This window comes from Girardinichthys multiradiatus, chromosome 13, assembly GCF_021462225.1.
Source record: "Girardinichthys multiradiatus isolate DD_20200921_A chromosome 13, DD_fGirMul_XY1, whole genome shotgun sequence".
Lineage (NCBI taxonomy): Eukaryota > Metazoa > Chordata > Actinopteri > Cyprinodontiformes > Goodeidae > Girardinichthys > Girardinichthys multiradiatus.
In genome coordinates this window covers 40568289-40588602 of record NC_061806.1, presented here as the reverse complement: position 1 = coordinate 40588602, position 20314 = coordinate 40568289, and the positions used below count along the sequence as shown (strand labels likewise).

At 40.7% G+C, this 20314-nt stretch overlaps 1 long non-coding RNA gene across 1 annotated transcript; it reads right to left on the bottom strand.

Annotated features, from left to right (window-relative positions):
• Nucleotides 1–7154: 7154 nt before the first annotated feature.
• On the bottom strand, nucleotides 7155–12372 carry LOC124879786. The gene is made up of 2 exons (XR_007041122.1): nucleotides 12283–12372; nucleotides 7155–8678 (listed from the first exon to the last, which is right to left on the bottom strand). It is a non-coding gene; the product is annotated as an uncharacterized LOC124879786 (long non-coding RNA).
• Between the last annotated feature and the right edge of the window lie 7942 nt (nucleotides 12373–20314).

Below are 20314 nucleotides of genomic sequence, written 5' to 3'. Positions count from 1 at the left end.
GCATTTAAAACCCTTCAGCTGATTCAAAATGCTGCAGCAAGAGTTCATATTTCTCCTATTTTAGCTTCCCTTCATTGGCTCCCTGTTAAATCTAGAATAGAATTTAAAATTCTCCTCCTCACATATAAAGCCCTTAATGATCTAGCTCCATCATACATCAGAGATCTGATTGGTCCATATGTTCCTAACAGAGCACGTAGAGTGGTGTACGCTATCTTCCTTATTTTTACCTCTGCCTTTCTCCCTCCCTGTTGGATGGAGTAAGGGGGAGTCAGGTTTAGCCTAAACCGGCTCAGTTATGGTTGAGGTGCAAACACACCCTCCATTTCTGCTACCTGTATGACCTCTTCTCTTTTCCAATGGTTATAATCAGTCTGACAGAGATAGGTATCCCAATCCTTGTGGTTTTTAGTATAACAATGGCCAGTTTGATAGATGGACAAACTTTATCAGTTTATTATTTTACTTAGTAGCCCTACATGTGGCCTGTTCTGGGGTGGCCAGGCTCTGGCACTCGGTGGTTTGGTCTGGCCTCCCCGGTGGCCCCGCGCCGTTCTGGACCCTTTGTGGGGTGCCTTGAGACGGCATTGTTGTAAATAAGCACTATATATAGAAATAAACTGAAACTATTTCTGTAGTTATGCTGCTATAGGCTTAGGCTGCTGGAGGACATAATGACCACTTTCACCCTCTTCGCTACATTCTCACACTACTCTCCAATTTTGCATTATTTGCTGTTATTTCAGTTTTTAACTTTATGTTCTCTCTCTTTTCTCTTCCTAGAAGCTACACCTGGCCTGACTCTGTGTCTACCCATGACCTTTCTGGAGAGGGACATTGTCCAAGCTTCTGCTGGCAACAACTTAATGCTCACCTTCTACAGATGATCCACTTGGCCCTGTCTTTCAGTGTTTAACCCTTTCTCTCTCCTAGACATAGCTACTGAATGAGCTTTTACTGTGACTAACTCTATGGGCTCTCTTTCAGACTCTAACCTTGAAAACTGGCTCAGAGTATATCTGTTCTTTCTTTCTAGAGGAAACGACTAAAGGAGCTACATCCATTAACATTTACTTTTCCTTCCCATAGAAAGTACTCCTGGATCAGTGCTTCTTTGTTCTTTTTGTGTCTCTGCTCTGTTCTCTCAAACCCCCAGTTGGTTGTGGCAGATGGCCGCTCACACTGAGCCTGGTTCTGCTGGAGGGTTCTTCCTTTAAAAGGGAGTTTTTCCTCTCCACTGTCGCTACATGCATGCTCAGTATGAGGGATTGCTGCAAAGTCAACGCCAGTGACTGTCCACTGTCTCTACATGCTCATCCAGGAGGAGTGAATGCTGCAAGTCACTGACTGGATGCAATCTGCTGAGTTTCCTTAGATAGAAAAACGTTTTATCCAATTTGAATAAATAACTGAATCTGACTGCACTGTTTAATGATTAGGATTAATTGGAATGTATGTACCTGACTTTTGTGAAGTGCCTTGAGACGACATGTAACGACATATAAATAAACTGAATTGAACTGAATTATTATGAACTTAAATCACCTAAACTGAAATTATGTCCACCTACATTATGCCATGTATTTGTTACGGTTTACTTGATATTGGACCCCAGAATGCAGACGAGCAGGCATCGTGATGGTAAGTGAAAAAAGGTTTAATTACAAAAACTCATACTCAGCAGGAGGCAGGAACAAAACAAACAGGCAGGCAAGACAGGCATGGCATGATCAAAAAGACAAGACTTGGTTTGCGAACAAGACATGAGCATGAGAAATGTCTCCGCGACGACTAACAGAACAGGTGTGAATATATGCCGTGAAAACCAGGTGGAGCAAGGAGACAGATTAACTTGAAGCAGGTGAACCGAATAAATGTAATTAACAGAACAAAACGTGACTGGAGCAAAACAGAGACTCTTGAACACAAACTAGAAAACATGAAGCAAAAGCATAACCAGATCCAAAAACCAAACTTGACAAAACATGAACAAGATGACAAAACTAAAGCATGACCAGGAAAATAACAGAAGCATGATTCAAAATCTAAGAAGAATAATAACAAAATAACGAGTCAAAACCTTAACTGTGAAAAACATAAGAAAAAAACCAGAAACCAAAAACCAAACAACCCCAAATCATAACAGTATTAACCCTTTTAAACTCATTAATATGACAATCAATCATAGTATCATACAACAAATGATTTGGAATTATTATTTGACTTGTCTAATTTGGGTGGTACTGAAAAATAAATCCAAATCTTTGGAGAGAGGGTGGGAAAAATAATCAAATGGCTTCTATTGACTTTCACAGTCAATCAATTAATGTGGATGGCATCAAGTTGGCCTATGATAATAAACTAAAAACCTTGGTTTTAATTTTGACCAGGACATTTAAATCCCATATTAAAAAAAGGTTTCTAGGATTTCCTTCTTTCACTTCTGGAATATTGCCAAAATTAGAAACATCCTGTCGAGAAGTGATGGTGAAAAACTAGTTCACGTATTTGTGATGAAAATTAAAAAGATAGATCATATTTCTCCTATTTTAGCTTCCCTTCATTGGCTCCCTGTTAAATCCAGAATAGAATTTAAAATTCTCCTCCTCACATATAAAGCCCTTAATGATCTAGCTCCATCATACATCAGAGATCTGATTGGTCCATATGTTCCTAACAGAGCACTTCGTTCTCAGACTGCAGGTTTACTGGTGGTTCCTAGAGTCTCTAGAAGTAAAATGGGAGGCAGATCCTTTAGTTATCAGGCTCCTCTCCTGTGGAACCAGCTCCCAGTTTTAGTCTGTGAGGCAGACACCCTGTCTACTTTTAAGGCTAGGCTTAAAACTTTCCTTTTTGATTAAGCTTATAGTTAGAGTGGCTTAGGTTATCCTGAGCTATCTCTGTAGTTATGCTACTATAGGCTTAGACTGCTGGAGAACATAATGACCACATTACTAGTCTTCTACATTCTCCCACTACTCTACAATTGTGCGTTATTAGCTGTTTCTTGCACTTGCCCACACTGCCAAAAGTATCAATACCAGGTTCAATGACCATGATGTCACTGTTCTTGATAGGTCAATATACAAGCCTGACATAAAGAGAAACTATTGCGTATTGTCAAGAGGATGATGAGAGAGACCAAATGCAACAATCCAGATGAGCTGAAAGCTGCTGTCAAAGCAACCTTGGCTTCCATTACACCCCAGCAGAATCACAGGCTGATCACCTCAATGCCATGTATCATTGATGCATGAAATCATGCAAAAGGAGGCCCAACCAATTACTGAGTGCATATACTGTACAGTACATAAGCAAACCTTTCAGTAGGTCGCCATTTCTGTATTACAATATTTTTTATGGGTCATTGATGATATAATTGTTTTGGATAAACTACCCAAAAATTTATTTTTGGATAAATGTTTTGTTTTTATTGTTCCTAAAAAATTAACAGAAATATTGAAAATACAACACTGGTTGTGTAATGAATTTCTATATTGTATGGGTTTTGCTGATGTTCTAATTTACTGAGAAACACCTGCATTTTTATTTATTTTGTCTGATCTCTTGTTTGGGTTTGTGTCACTTTCTACTTCTGCCATTTGTAACTCATTATCTTTTCTTGATGTGTATCAGCTGTGTTCACTATACAGTGGCTCAGTCATTTTTTTGTCATGCTAGAAATTACACATGTAATATTTTTTCATTTATTAAATATAGCTCTGGATATTTGCTAGTGATGACTAGTGAAATTTGCTATCCCAAGCTTTAGCATGATAATGCTAATGGTTTGCTCACCGTGCCCATCCTTTCATGAACATACAGGTCCTTCTCAAAAAATTAGCATATTGTGATAAAGTTCATTATTTTCTATAATGTAATGATGAAAATTTAACATTCATATATTTTAGATTCATTGCACACTACCTGAAATATTTCAGGTCCTTTATTGTCTTAATACGGATGATTTTGGCATACAGCTCATGAAAACCCAAAATTCCTATCTCACAAAATTAGCATATTTCATCCGACCAATAAAAGAAAAGTGTTTTTAATACAAAAAACGTCAACCTTCAAATAATCATGTACAGTTATGCACTCAATACTTGGTCGGGAATCCTTTTGCAGAAATGACTGCTTCAATGCGGCGTGGCATGGAGGCAATCAGCCTGTGGCACTGCTGAGGTCTTATGGAGGCCCAGGATGCTTCGATAGCGGCCTTTAGCTCATCCAGAGTGTTGGGTCTTGAGTCTCTCAACGTTCTCTTCACAATATCCCACAGATTCTCTATGGGGTTCAGGTCAGGAGAGTTGGCAGGCCAATTGAGCACAGTGATACCATGGTCAGTAAACCATTTACCAGTGGTTTTGGCACTGTGAGCAGGTGCCAGGTCGTGCTGAAAAATGAAATCTTCATCTCCATAAAGCTTTTCAGCAGATGGAAGCATGAAGTGCTCCAAAATCTCCTGATAGCTAGCTGCATTGACCCTGCCCTTGATAAAACACAGTGGACCAACACCAGCAGCTGACACGGCACCCCAGACCATCACTGACTGTGGGTACTTGACACTGGACATCTGGCATTTTGGCATTTCCTTCTCCCCAGTCTTTTTCCTTCCCACAGACTTCTCACCGAGGTGCCTTGATACAGCACTCTGGGAACAACCTATTCGTTCAGAAATGTCTTTCTGTGTCTTACCCTCTTGCTTGAGGGTGTCAATAGTGGCCTTCTGGACAGCAGTCAGGTCGGCAGTCTTACCCATGATTGGGGTTTTGAGTGATGAACCAGGCTGGGAGTTTTAAAGGCCTCAGGAATCTTTTGCAGGTGTTTAGAGTTAACTCGTTGATTCAGATGATTAGGTTCATAGCTCGTTTAGAGACCCTTTTAATGATATGCTAATTTTGTGAGAAAGGAATTTTGGGTTTTCATGAGCTGTATGCCAAAATCATCCGTATTAAGACAATAAAAGACCTGAAATATTTCAGTTAGTGTGCAATGAATCTAAAATATATGAATGTTAAATTTTCATCATGACATTATGGAAAATAATGAACTTTATCACAATATGCTAATTTTTTGAGAAGGACCTGTAGTGTAATCTTCCTCTACTGGTACTCATAAGGTGCATCCATAGCTGGATTTCAAGTTGGAGATTCATTACACAATGTTATTTGAACATCTGAAGAACAAAGACATTTTATTATTTTGGGATATGTCACTCACTGCTTTTTGTATTCAATTTATTACTTAGTATTAAGATTCTCAATGCTTTCGGTTCGGTACTTCAATATGTTATATCTATTTATTTTCTATTCTTTGTTCCAGGCTTTAGTTAAGGATATTCTCGCATATCTTTGTATTGGTTTTAGCAAGATTAGAATATTACATCAGACCAATAAAAACATTTTAATATAATCAATCAATCAATCAAGCAAAGCCTTATTTATTTGACTTCAACATACTATAAGCCAACTATAGTGCTGCATAGGTGAATAAAAATAAGCAGTAAGCAATAACGCCACAATAAAAAAAAAAGACATAATTAAAGGCAAAAGACAATATAAAGACTATACTAATCCCGCTTTCTGCAGTTAAAAGCCAGTGTAAAAAGATAGGTTTTTAAAAGAGATTTTAAGAAATTAAGAGTTCTGGCAGACCTCACAGAAAGAGGGAGACTGTTCCAGAGTTTAGGAGCTGCAGCTGAAAAGGCTCTGTCTCCCCTGGTCACATGTTGGCTCCTAGGAAACACCAAAAGCATTTGACAGAAATGCCGGCTTAATAAAATATGTGTTTAACATCAGCTTAAAGGCTGATAAACGAGCCTCATTGGAATGTATATTCTGATTTATTGAATATAACTGTACTTCATGTTTTGCTGTGGCTCCTGTCTCTTTGTTACCTTTTTGTTTGAACCTTGATTAGTTTTTATGTTGGGTTGCTTTCTATTTCTGGTTTCAGTGTCTGTGCTTCCCTGGTTCCCTTGTACTCCTATCAGCATATTTTTTTCACAGACATGTCTTCTGCTAATTTTCCCCGTCGGTGTTCATTCTAGTAATCATACTCCCCAGTATTTAAGGGTGCGTTGATGTCCTCATCTGCTGGATCCCTCTGTTGTACTTGTCCTGGTTTCCTGGTTTCTCGTTGATCTGTAAGTAGATTACTACTGTAAGTAGTAATTTTCTGTCATTAAATTTATTATCCCTCATTCACCTTCCACTCTCCTGCTGTCATTTGGGTTCTCACTAACACAAAAACACCACAAAAAATGTATCTAAAGAAGGTATGAACGCTTCAAATCGAAGCTTCTTTGGTGTACAGTTCAATGAGTTTTAGATGCATTCTAATATGTGCAGTTTCATTACACTCTACAGTAATGCTCAGAAACTTAGGGAAACTTTTAACAGCCAAATTGATGTTGAAGCCTACAAGTTCCCCTTGTTACTGCAGAGTCAGAATGACTTTGCACTCCTTCCTCACACTGACATACAGCCCCTGACATGAAACATAAGAAAAGTGTAAATGCTCGAAAGACGTTACTGAGCTCGTTACACTTAAATATCTTATAGAATCTGATTGAAATAAATGTGATATAAGGGAGATGATCCATTTGAGAATCCAGTTGATTTTATCCTCAGCAGCGCATTAATGGTGTTTAGTTCCATGAAGAAAAATGGGCTGCTTGTTTCAAGCTTTTTGCTGGTTTCACCTCAGCGAACCTTCAGTGCTGCAGCTCTTTGTTTCCGTGTGTGCTCAGGCTTAGAGGACGTATAGAAAGGAAGCTTTATTAAAGTGATCGAGAGCTGCAGAGAAACGGTTGCCAACATTCCTTGGAAATACATCCATAGACGACGACCCACACCCCATTGCCCTCTTCTACCCCCATCTGGCTCTGCCTTCTTTTTTTCTTGACTTCCACCTTTTCTTTTGTTCTGACCAGGGAGACAACACAAAAAAAAACACTTAAATATTTTTTGTTGGAGTCAATTTTTTAAAATATATAGAATTACAATAGTAATGGTAATATATTTAAATTTTACCAGAAAGCACACAAGATACTGCCTTATTAATCACTGCTTCTAGTATCCGAAGCAAAATTAGACTTTTAGACCTAAAATTAAACCATTGCAGACACATAAGATCCTTCAGGAGACCAGTTTAGAAACTGAAAGCCTTTATTGAACAACATAGAGTGGAGTAAATAAATGTTAAATATATGTTGAAAAACTCTCAGACAATATATTTTTGATGAAGCCATAGACATGAAATTTCCACCATACTGGCAACAGAAATAATTGGTTTATAAGTTTAGTCTGACAGAGTGAAATGAAACAAGAAATAAGTACTTAAAAAGAAAAAAGAAAAGAAGCTGCAAAAAGGCATAGAAAGCCAATGAAAATATCTGAAATGTAATACCACCTGGTTAATTCCTAATTGATGGCCTATAAATATATTTCTCATCAGCAAAGTATGCAACAACAATAATTTCATAATGAATAAAAAAAATGTGTTTCCTTAACATTAAAACACAACACACGGAATCATCATCATCTGTCAAACAGAAACATTTTGACTAAATGTTACTTATAGTAGAGTCCGAATGCAAATGGTTTTTAAGGGAAAGACGACACATTTCTCTGTATCTGTGACTTTGAGTCTACAGTTTTTGGTCAAAACAAAGTAAAACACTCCAGTGTGCTGCAAAACCCAGTGACCTTCTTTGCTGTTATTTTGAAATGACATTCCCACCTGTCTGTGTGAATCAGGGCAGAACATGAGTTTGCATCAATCTACTGCACCATGTCCTGAAATCAGAACCGAGCTGGAACAAAACTCCGGACTCCGGGATTGGGTCCAGAAGAAGAATTAGGGGAACTTTTAAGGCACAGTGGTCTGGTCCAGCCTGGTTCTGAATGACTGGAGCTCACCTGGACCTTTGATCCTGATCTTGGCCTGAAAGAAAGAGCTCTGGGACACCTGAGGAGCTAGAACTGGGAGTTGGATAAATGTTCTTAAAAAGATTTCATAAGTGATAAACTTTAGATGAAAATAAATTAGGTCATTTTACCTCAAGTAAAGAGTGTAGGGAACAAAACTAATTTGCATGAAAAGTGTTATTGTTGCGGTTGAGTTAAGTATCAGGTCACATTTGCTGAGAATTTTCATAATTTTATGGTGGGCATAAGATTGCTGTTGGTTAGCTGCAGAAAGCAACCAGAACATGATGTACTTCCACACCTGCTCAGGTCTGCACGTCTCAGGTGAAGGTAAATCCCTTCTCACAGATATCGACCCATCGGCTGGTTGTGTGTGAAACTCACTTGAACAAAGCTTTATTTTACATTCCACCCCAACAGACAGAGACACACATACATATCAGTCAAGGTCCACTAAGTTGCCTCCTGCTGCTGGCCTCAGTCGTGACCCCATTAACCAATCAGGGAACATTTTGAAACAAGCCCTCTTTATCTGTCAGGAAGAGGCCTCCTGCCCCCGTCTTCTGTGGTGTGTGTGAATAAGTTAACCTCTGCAGACCTGCAGGCCAGCTTTCATTTATCAAATGAGAGAAACTTCATCGTCTCCATCTCAGGAATCAGTCTTCCACAACTTCAACCTGCGGTACCAGGTAACCTGACTCCTCCTACTTCTACACACCGGTAATCATCTTCAGGTGATCAGCCCTAATGTTTAAAGACCAGAGAAATGTTTGCATTAGTAACAACAATTAGGGGGCAGCAAATTTGGAGAATTGAATTAAACTTATGTGACTTCAGTAGAGAATAAAGATAAATATTAGATTAAATTCAGTCTTTGCACCGTCGATGTCCTCATTTGTTCTCTTCTAGATTCCTAAAAATGCTTAAAGTTCTTGTAAATTCTGATATCACAACCAGTTCAGCGCTTGCTGATAATATTCATTAAACTCTATCAGTACCTAACTTGACTCTGCACACCTCTTTCTAGGTAATCTGCCTGGGACACCTAGAACAGTCTTAGGTGCCTTCACATTGTGTTCATTTCAACCATAACAGACAGCAAATATTTAACTGTGAAACAGCTTTGTTAAATTATCTAGCTGTGAGCTTGTATTAGAGGGCCTTGGTCTCTAAGTGTCACAGACTCACCGACAGCTTACACTTAGCTCATTGCCAACCAAAAACAACTGATGACAAATATTAAGCAGTGTCAGTCTCATAATTTCTGACAGTGTCACAACTACTAATGGCTCATTGTTGTTCTCTTTTTCCATGCACCAGTGGCGGTTCAAGACCAAATTTTCCAGGGGTGGGTGAGGCCTATTTCAATACATCTGAAGCTGAAAGTGCAACACAGGCATTTTTAAAAACTGTTAAAATAAAAAATAAAGTTCGTCCATGTGACCAATCAGTTATGCTTTCTGTGCCAGCGGATATCATCATAAGAAATTTAGTATTATGTCTTCAGCGCTTTGAGTGTCTCGTTACTGAAAAGCGCTATATAAATAACCTTACCAGCACAGGGGCCATAACAAGGGCCAGGACCAGTTCTAGAGGGCCAATGGCCCATGTTGGCCCATATCTAGAACCACCCATGACAAGCCATTCTAAAGCTGTTCCCTTTTCCTAAGACTCATAAAACCAAAGTCCATATCGGCCTTGTATGTCAAGGGAGTAGAGCGATACAGAATCAAAAGTAAATAATGCTCCGGCATCACCTTCCTCCACATTTGGTGCTGTGGCATACCCTATTTCATCATCAGGTAGGCTCATAGCTCAAGCTGCTGCAGCTTTTTTGAACAAGTCGAAAAATTCCGATGCCAAAAGCACCACAATTCACCCATGCACCACTGCTACAAGACACAGTTGCTTCCAAAATGTTGTAGCAAAGATTGGATAGAAACAATATTTCATCTCATGCAACACTGCAAGTACTCCACCTGCAACAATGACTAAAGATTCACTCACCTCGGGTTGCAGAATTCTTGAAGCTGAACCTGACTAATCATTATCTGGCCATGTGGGGGCCGTCATGCAGATTAAACTTTAATTGTCAGCTGAATCTTAGATATAGGGAGAGTTGGGTGACATAACAGCAAAGGTAATGTACCTTATCCAGGTGCAGTTAAATGCTGTGAATGCCACAGTCTTGATTCCAATATACAGGTCCTTCTCAAAATATTAGCATATTGTGATAAAGTTCATTATTTTCCATAATGCAATGATGAAAATTTACTCAGTGAGAAAGGAAAATGAAAAGATGCAGTGCCTAAAGATCAATGACTTAATCGATTTCTATCCATTAACATCTTACATGAAGTGTGGGTACCAAATGGTTCCATTGAAACATTGTGTACTGTCACTGTAATTGAGCTGTAGGTACTGATAAAACACTGTATTATACAGGTCCTTCTCAAAATATTAGCATATTGTGATAAAGTTCATTATTTTCCATAATGTCATGATGAAAATTTAACATTCATATATTTTAGATTAATTGCACACTAACTGAAATATTTCAGGTCTTTTATTGTCTTAATATGGATGATTTTGGCATACAGCTCATGAAAACCCAAAATTCCTATCTCACAAAATTAGCATATTTCATCCGACCAATAAAAGAAAAGTGTTTTTAATACAAAAAACGTCAACCTTCAAATAATCATGTACATTTATGCACTCAATACTTGGTCAGGAATCCTTTTGCAGAAATGACTGCTTCAATGCGGCGTGGCATGGAGGCAATCAGCCTGTGGCACTGCTGAGGTCTTATGGAGGCCCAGGATGCTTCGATAGCGGCCTTTAGCTCATCCAGAGTGTTGGGTCTTGAGTCTCTCAACGTTCTCTTCACAATATCCCACAGATTCTCTATGGGGTTCAGGTCAGGAGAGTTGGCAGGCCAATTGAGCACAGTGATACCATGGTCAGTAAACCATTTACCAGTGGTTTTGGCACTGTGAGCAGGTGCCAGGTCATGCTGAAAAATGAAATCTTCTTCTCCATAAAGCTTTTCAGCAGATGGAAGCATGAAGTGCTCCAAAATCTCCTGATAGCTAGCTGCATTGACCCTGCCCTTGATAAAACACAGTGGACCAACACCAGCAGCTGACACGACACCCCAGACCATCACTGACTGTGGGTACTTGACACTGGACTTCTGGCATTTTGGCATTTCCTTCTCCCCAGTTTTCCTCCAAACTCTGGCACCTTGATTTCCGAATGACATGCAGAATTTGCTTTCATCCGAAAAAAGTACTTTGGACCACTGAGCAACAGTCCAGTGCTGCTTCTCTGTAGCCCAGGTCAGGCGCTTCTGCCGCTGTTTCTGGTTCAAAAGTGGCTTGACCTGGGGAATGCGGCACCTGTAGCCCATTTCCTGCACACGCCTGTGCACGGTGGCTCTGGATGTTTCTACTCCAGACTCAGTCCACTGCTTCCGCAGGTCCCCCAAGGTCTGGAATCGGCCCTTCTCCACAATCTTCCTCAGGGTCCGGTCACCTCTTCTCGTTGTTCAGCGTTTTCTGCCACACTTTTTCCTTCCCACAGACTTCCCACTGAGGTGCCTTGATACAGCACTCTGGGAACAGCCTATTCGTTCAGAAATTTCTTTCTGTGTCTTACCCTCTTGCTTGAGGGTCTCAATAGTGGCCTTCTGGACAGCAGTCAGGTTGGCAGTCTTACCCATGATTGGGGTTTTGAGTGATGAACCAGGCTGGGAGTTTTAAAGGCCTCAGGAATCTTTTGCAGGTGTTTAGAGTTAACTCGTTGATTCAGATGATTAGGTTCATAGCTTGTTTAGAGACCCTTTTAATGATATGCTAATTTTGTGAGATAGGAATTTTGGGTTTTCATGAGCTGTATGCCAAAATCATCCGTATTAAGACAATAAAAGACCTGAAATATTTCAGTTAGTGTGCAATGAATCTAAAATATATGAATGTTAAATTTTCATCATGACATTATGGAAAATAATAAACTTTATCACAATATGCTAATATTTTGAGAAGGACCTGTACACAGATAATTCAAAATGGGAGCACCTCAAAAGTGATGCATACAAGGTGAAGGGACTCGGTGTTCCACAAAATCTGCTTCATTTGCCAATGTTTAAACACACATTTTTCAGAAAGCACACATGACATGATAGAAATAAGTGTTACTGTCATGGTGTGGTTTTGGTGTGGACCAATATGCAGACAAGGTTCTGGATGCGGCTTTTCAAAAACAGTCTTCAAACTTTATTTTAAGGATTCCAAAAGAGCAAAAATGAAAGCACTGCAGGTACGAACATGATTAATCCAAAACTTACATGTGTACTCCTTGCAGGAACGAAGCAAACATAAAACAGAGTCCTGGTCTAGCGAGCGGGCAGAACAGAGTGAAAATGATCAACAACAAGGAACCAGCAGGGAACAAAGAGCACAGACCAATTCATATACAGCAGGATGTGAGAGGAGAAGAAAGGACAGATAATCAAAAAACACAGAACAGGTGCGGCAAGGAGACATGGAGGCCGAAGGGACAGGTGGAACAGATTAACCAATAAGGAGAAACACAAACCCAAGCAGAACAGGAGACTACGGTAAAATAACCAAAACATAAGAAATCTAGAATAACCAGAAAATAGAAGAAACAGAGGAATCTGGAAGGAACAGGAAAAACAACAGAACGTAAGGCCTAAGAAAAAGGGGACCATAAAGAAACCTTGACTACAAAAGAAAACACTGAAAGAACAAACTGAGAATGAAACAGGAGAAATGATGATTAGAATAAAAGTAAACATTAACTAAAGCTAACCTGTTAAAGGAGGAACTGGAGAATAAAGATAAACAGAAGAAAACAGAGCAAAGAGGGACCATGAATGTAAAGGGAACAAAAACTGAGTAATTAACAACTAAAAGAGGAAAACTAATGATGAGAGGAGAACAGACAGGGAGGCAAAAGGAAACCAGAATTGTCAGAACACAAAAAGCAATGAACAAGAATACAAAACTTCAAACAAGAGCATCTAGTAAAACAAAACCCCAAATCACAAACAAAGTCCAAAATCTCACATCCTGACAGTTACAGTGGCTTTATCTTCCTGTTCTAGAGTTCTGATTCTACTTATAATTATAATGAATGCATCAAAGCAGTATGTGCTAGTTATTCATTGGTCACACTTTGATTCTTTGTGGTAAAACAAAAAACTGTCCAACATATAATAAATATTACACTATTACAGTGGTGACACAAGTTACTCTCAAGATCCTGTTATATCCAGCTTGGACAATGTAATGTGTTCAAGCTCGTTAAAATATTTTTTCTGTGGTTAGTTGTTTGAGTTTATGGTATCAATTAAATTGGTTCTGTTTGTTTAGCAAAGAATGAAGATAATTGTTAGGCTAAATTTAGAATTTTTGCCTGTATTACCAAGTAACCTGACTCCTCCCACTCCAGTGCACCTGTAATGATCTTTGGGTAATACATGAAAATGTTCCAAGATGTTGGATATTTATGACACCAATTACACAGAGTGCATCAAAGATCCAAAGATATCCATTAAAAATGGTATTTGGGGAGGGAAAAGAAGATAATTTGTTCTATGTGTTTAACCTCCTGAAGCATATGACCTTTTTTTAAACACTCTGATGCATCAGTAGTCATCATCAGGTAATATTCCCTATATTAAAAGACCTTACAGTTAGTTACATTTATGACAGTTAAATGTGTGCAGCTACAGTAAAGATACCATTCAAAAATATTTTTTCAGCAGGAACAAATATGATGGTAGTTGGGAGGTGGAACATGCATCAAATACATCTGCAGAAGTTATCAAATAGCTTATTAGGGAAAAAGTTAAATAATTTAACATAGAACCAAGAAAATGCATAAAAAAGCTGATAAAAATGTTTGATTTAAAGGAGTTGATACAAGTGGCAAGCAAAGCATGACTTGCTTTGGAACAGCTTTATTAGAAGTAGTATACTTTTATTATCTGCAGTGTGCTACAAGATTGATAACTGTTTTTAAAGCACATTAGGCTTTGTCTGGAGCGGTTGGCCTGCCCAGCCCGATTACCCGGCTGGTGCATTTTTCCCTCTCATGGACTGACGGGCGGGGCTGCTGGCACTGGCCAGATGGTTGAGTGGGCTGGCGGTGTGCTGCTCTGCTAGCTGTCGTGTCCAGGGGGGGATCGGGGCAGCGGGCTAGAGGGTGGCATGGAGGGGCTGCAGTGTGTGGAGGCTGTGTCCTCTTCTTGGATGTGGGGTCACCGGCATTTGGATCAGCTGAGTAGTGATGGTAGAGCTGAGCTGGATAGCGTTTCTCCCTGGGCTATCGTTGCAGTGGCAGTGATGTGGTGTGTTTGTGTGGTTGCGGGAAGCGTGGTGGGGGACGCCGTCCCCGGGTGCTTGCTGCTTGCTGGGGACCTCTTGCCGGGTGAGTTTGTCCCATCTTGGTGTGGGGCCGGGGTTCTGTTGTGGGCATGGTGCTTGGTGGTGTCTGCCGTGTTGCGCCTGTAGGCGGGGACTGGGGTAGTGTTGCACAAGGCCCTTGCCTTGCCATTGCGGCACGCTGTGTGGTGGGGTTGCTTGAAGCAGGGCTGTGAATGTGGAGCTTGTGCTGTGTGGTTGTGGCTTCGTCGGCTTTTCAGGGATTGAGCTCCTGGTTGGGGGGTGGCCCCTGTGGGGAAATTCATGTTGGCGTTCATTGGGGGTGGGAGGCTCATGGGGTTAGGATCAGAATTCATTGGGAGGTTGGGACTGTTTCATCCGGTGGCGGCTCTGGTTGACGGGCTTGTTTGGACCATGTAGACCCCTCTTTTGTACATGGCCCCCTCTCTGGATGAGGATGGGGCTTGTTGGGGACTGGGGTCGGGGCGGGGGATGGGGGTCCAGGCCGTGGTCGCTCAGGTTCAGGCACTAGCCCAGGCTAGCCCAGCCCAGGTTAAGGTGCTGGGGCGGTCTCCACCCCCAGAGGGAAGGGGTACACCTCCTAGGTCCGGAGGCTGGTTGCCCCTATGGGGTATCGGCACCTGAACCTGGGAGTATAGAGTATGTATGGGGAGTGTGAGAGAGTGTACGGCGTCCATTGTTGTTTGTCTTTACGTTGGGTGTGTGGGTGTGAGTGTTTTTATGTATACGCATGAGGGTGGGAATGTGTGATTGTGACTGTGTGTGCCAGTTTTTTGTGTCAGGTTGGGTCTTGGACTGTTCCCTCTCCTGGATGAGTTTAGACCCCCCATCAAATGTGGGGCCCACTTCCTCCCTGCCACACTACCTGCCGGTGGTTGGTGTTTCTACCCACTGGTGTACTCGTGGTTCTCGGTATCCGGGGCTGGGAACTTTGGTGTGTGCTGGCTCACTCCCAGTGGCTGCTTGCCTCGGCTTGGACCCCTGGGCTCTGTGGGGCCTCTGGTTGGGGAGTGATATGTCCTGGGGTCCCCGCACCCAGCAGCACTGTGGCTGCTGGGTGCTTCCCCTGGGAGTCTCCCCTGCTCTGGGGGGCCTTTAGATGTCTATGGCACGGATCTCCTCCGTATCTGTCCCAGGTCCAGGGGGGCAGGTCTGTGGCTCCTCACACTCACTATTACATGTTTTATGGAGAAACCCTGTCTACACAAGCACGTTCACACTCAGATCCACAGGTGTTTAGATTCAGGTGTTAACAGATCCACAAATGTTCTATATTGAGCTGCATTTACCACTAACTTCCTCTTGCATTCATAAGTACTGTGCACTTTTTGGTAATAAAGCTGTTAATATGTTTCTGCAGGTGTAGAAGCAAGCAGGGTGTTGTCTTGTGATCTCTTCATCCTTCTTTCTCCTCTCCGTTCTTTTTTCCTTCTCTCCCCTTTTCCTTTTTGTCCCACCTCTCTCTCTTTCGTGCTTCTTATTATTTTCCTTTTCGTTTCTGTCTCCATTTCCATAACAATTGAAATAATCTCAAAGCAGTTTCTAAGCATAGCTTTAAAGCGTTAGCTGTAATGCTCCAGGTGTGAAAGTAAATCTATTAGGCTTTTTCTTGGCACTCAGACAGAAGTTCTGAGCGTGGGTCTGCTGGACAGGACACAGAAAAAAAAAAGCACGTTAGTAAAAGGAAGTCTAAGATGGGTAGCTTGGAGACATAACATTACCAGCAAACTACTCAAGAATCTAAACGCTCTCATGTTGAGTTCAAGCTTCCTGGTAATGCCCAAACTCACCAAATGAATGTTGAGAGAAAAACTGTATTTTGAAACCCTAAAAGTCTAGCAGGATTCAGACAGATGCTATAATTACTGCTTCTGTTCTCACCAGCATTATAACTTTGACCCATCGTGGCAGGAAATGTTGAACTAAACTCACAGTTTCCTGATTTTCTGGACAATGACTCCTCCTCATAGAACAACAGTAACCGCAGTTGAGCAGATTTAAACTAGTGTATATCGTTAAAGTGAAGATTACAAGAGTTATTGAGTAAGATACTGACTTGGTATAAACCTTTGTCAGGGCTCCAATACAAAATTCAGGAACTGTCCCTTTAATCCCACACACGATGATTTGAACATATATTTGCACAAATCTCTGTGTTTAACATATTTGGAACTGCTACAATATCTGTGGAAAGATGAGGAGCTGATTTGTAAATATTTGACATGGTGAAGACAGGTTTTAAGAATTGGGGCTTTAAAACTGCTAAAATTCACAATTTCTTTCATTCAAATTCCATTTGAGATTCAAGAGAAACAGTCAACTCAACCAGTGTTCTCTGGCTGTTTGAGGCATAGAGTATTGCTTAACTTTCCCTCTGAAGCTCTGAAATGTCTCCCTTGCTTATCAGAAAGACAAAGTCAAATATTTGCAAGTATTTTAAATTGCAAAACTATTATTATTGGTGTGGAAACTAAAGGAGCCCCACCCTTCTCTCTTGATCAGCTTTACAGCTAGTAAGCTATAAGATACGTGTTTGTAAAGTTGGGCCCATATCCTTGTGTGAGTGCAAAGAATCCTAAAAGTAGCTTCTGGTGATGACTAATAATATAGAATAAAGAATATCTTTTTAAATGAACAATAATACACAATTGACTTTACAATAGAATAGAAGTGAGATCAGTCCAAGTATGCATGGTGTTGTTCTGGACTCTGCCTGTAAAGAGTTCATCATAGAAACAGCCTAGGGGAAGAAACAGTCTCTGTGACGGCTGGTTTTAGCAGATGGCTCTCTGTAGCGCCACCTGAAGGTCAAAGCCTAAACACTTTGTGTGCAGGGTGTGTGGGGTCTGCAAAGATTTTAGCTGCCCTTTTCCTGACCCTTGACCTGTATAAGTCCTGGATAGAGGGAAGTTCAGCCCTGATGATTCTCTCTGCAGACCTGATTGTTTGTTGCAGTCTGGACCTGTCCTGTTTTGTGGATGAACCAAACCACACTGAAATGGACGAAGACAGAACAGACTGAATGATGGCAGTGGAGAAGATGACCAGCAGCTTCTGTGGAAGGTTGAACTTTTTGAGTTGCCTCAGGAAGTACAGTCTCTGCTGGACCTTCTTCTGAACATTGTCTATGTGTGAGGACCGTCTCAGGTTTCGAGAAATTGTGGTTCCTAGGAACCGGAAGTGGTCCACAGCAAACACAGAGTTGTTGAGGATGGTGAGGGGTGTATGTTGGGGTGGTGTTCTCTTAAAGTCCACCGTCATCTCCACAGTCTTGAGTTGCTTAAGTTCCAGGTAGTTCTGACAACACCAGTGTACCAGCTGATTCACCTCCTGTCTGTATGCAGACTCATCACTGTCCTGGATCAGTCCAATAACAGTGCTGTTGTTGGGACCCCAGCCATGGGTACAACATGATGGGCCAGTATGAACTTTTCTGGAACTTTCAAAATAAATCGCATTAATCTACTTCCAGCACAGCCAGAGAGCGGACTTCCCGTGACGTCACTGTCCAAATAAAAACCCCGCTTTTGCAACAAACAGATCTCTTCCACGCAGGTCCCCAGAGGAACTGGACGGAGGGACACAGCGCGCTAATGTCTCTTTGTTGGCAAACAGACATAAACTCTTCAAAATGGATCCAAGAGTGTCATACGATCACACGATCATATGCACTAAGTTAAGTAGGAATGAACTGCTGTTTGTGTGTCTGGTTTTCATTTATGAACGGGGTAATTAAGCTACAAGCGTGGCTTGACTTTTCTCTCTGAGGTCTACAGAAGCAAACTGTGATCCAGAGAATTCCCAGCAGAGACCCTGTCTCTACGACGCCGAGTGGAGCAGTTTCCCGGTCTGAAGGAAGGACAACGGGACCGTATCACCGTGGCTACAGCAGTAACGTGCAGTTTGGACGGCCGACAGAATGAGCCGCCCCTCCCAACAGCTACGGAGGTTAGCTGCAAGCTAACCCTTTGTTCACTGTGGATGCTTTTTCAAACCTTGTTGTCCTGGACAACTTTTCCTCAGCACGGTTTGTGTAAGAGGTTGTATGTTGGGCAGAGAGAAGTAGTTTAGAATTAAATAATCTAAACATTTTTCATTTTATGACGTTTGGTTTTGTTGTGTTGAAAACTCAGTCATCTTAGTGCTAGCAGATTATCTGCTCAGCACATGTGCTCAGTTTGTGTTCTGTGTTTGTGTTTATATTAAAGTTAAGACAAACTTTATTTAAAGGGTGATTTTAAACACAGAAGATCGGCCATAACGCGCCGTCCACGCTTAAGCATTTTAACCCTTTTATTAATGGTATTTTAAAGGTATGTTTTTGATTCTGATTATAAGCTATAAGCCTCTTTTGTTAGCTTTAACCGCTAACAGCTAAGAACTCATGCTTGCCTATGAAAGATCACTTACCCAAAAAGGTTGTTTGTTTTCAGTCTAGTAAAATAATATTTCCCTAAATATTATTTTACTAAACTTGAAAACGAAGTAAACACCATTAGGCCCCATTTCTCCAGAAAGATTTGGTTCTTATTCAAAATAATATTTCTTTAAATATTATTTTAATAAATAAAGGCAGCTAATTAAACACTGTTGATAATTGATCATCCAGAAGGTTGGTTTTATTCAGCAGATCATTCTTTAAAATATTATTTTATTAAAATAATGTTTTATCTGATCTTGCATTGTGAATGGTTGTCTAAACGTTTGCTGATTATTGTCTAAGTTGGTTCCAAGACTAACTTAACTTCACTTCCAGATTTTTCAAGATAATCCTTGGTTCTCAAACATAAACATTGCATGGTAATGTTGCATCTCTCTTATGGTCATAATTTTCAATCATCTTTAATCAACTTGTTTATATTGTACATAGCCCATTAGTCTTCGTTATTCTTTAATTCTGCTTGGTAGTTTAGTTGAATTGTTTTAGCAAAGTAAAGAGTTTGTTGATTGAAATATGTTTTACTTTAAGTTGAATTATTTTTGTTAATAAATTCTTGTATTTTAAGAAATTGTGTGAAGTCATTCCATGTGTGTGCAGAGTTTATGCTGTTCAATAATGTCAGAGCTCGTCTCACACCTTTCTATTTTGTCCTAATACCATCACCTTACTGGGCTGGTATTCACAGGACAACCCTTAACAGACCGAAATATTATTTAATAAATATTAAAATATTAATATTAAATATTAAACAATATATTCATATTCATAATTACAACAGCGTCATCTGCAAACTTCAGGAGTTTCACAGACGGGTCCGTTGAGGTGCAGTCATTTGTTTAGAGAGAGAAGAGGAGTGGGGAGAGAACGCACCTTCTTGTATGGGAGAAGATGCTCCCCAGCCCCACCTGCTTCTGCCGGTCCTTCAGGAAGCTGGTGATCCACTGACAGGTGGAGGCTGGTACTGTGAGCTGGATGAGCTTCTGGTGGAGGATGTCTTGGTTAATAGTGTTGAAGGCTGAGCTGAAGTTCACAAACAGGATCCTGGCGTAAATCCCTGGGTGGTTGACTGCAACATCTGCCAACCTGTTTGCCCGGTAGGCAAACTGCAAAGGGTCCTGGGATGTCCTTCAGGTGCTTTAACACCAGTCGCTTAAAGGATTTCATGACCACAGACATCAGGGCGACAGACCTGTAGTCATTTAATCCTTTGATGGTGGGTTTCTTGGGTACTGGGATGATAGTAGAGCGTTTGAAGCAGGAGGGAACCTCACGCAGTTCCATTGACTTGTTGAAGATCTCAGTGAAGATGGCGGAAAGACAGAGAGAAAGGAGAGATATTTCCGAACAATGAACAGTGAATTAATAAAACGCTACTGACTCGATCGTGCAGGGATCCACTTCTATAACTATCATTAAAATAGAAACAAGAAACTTTATCATCCACATAGGGTGAAATTAAATAGCTTCAGTAGCAGGACAGGTTAAAGGTCAACCTCTAGTAAGGT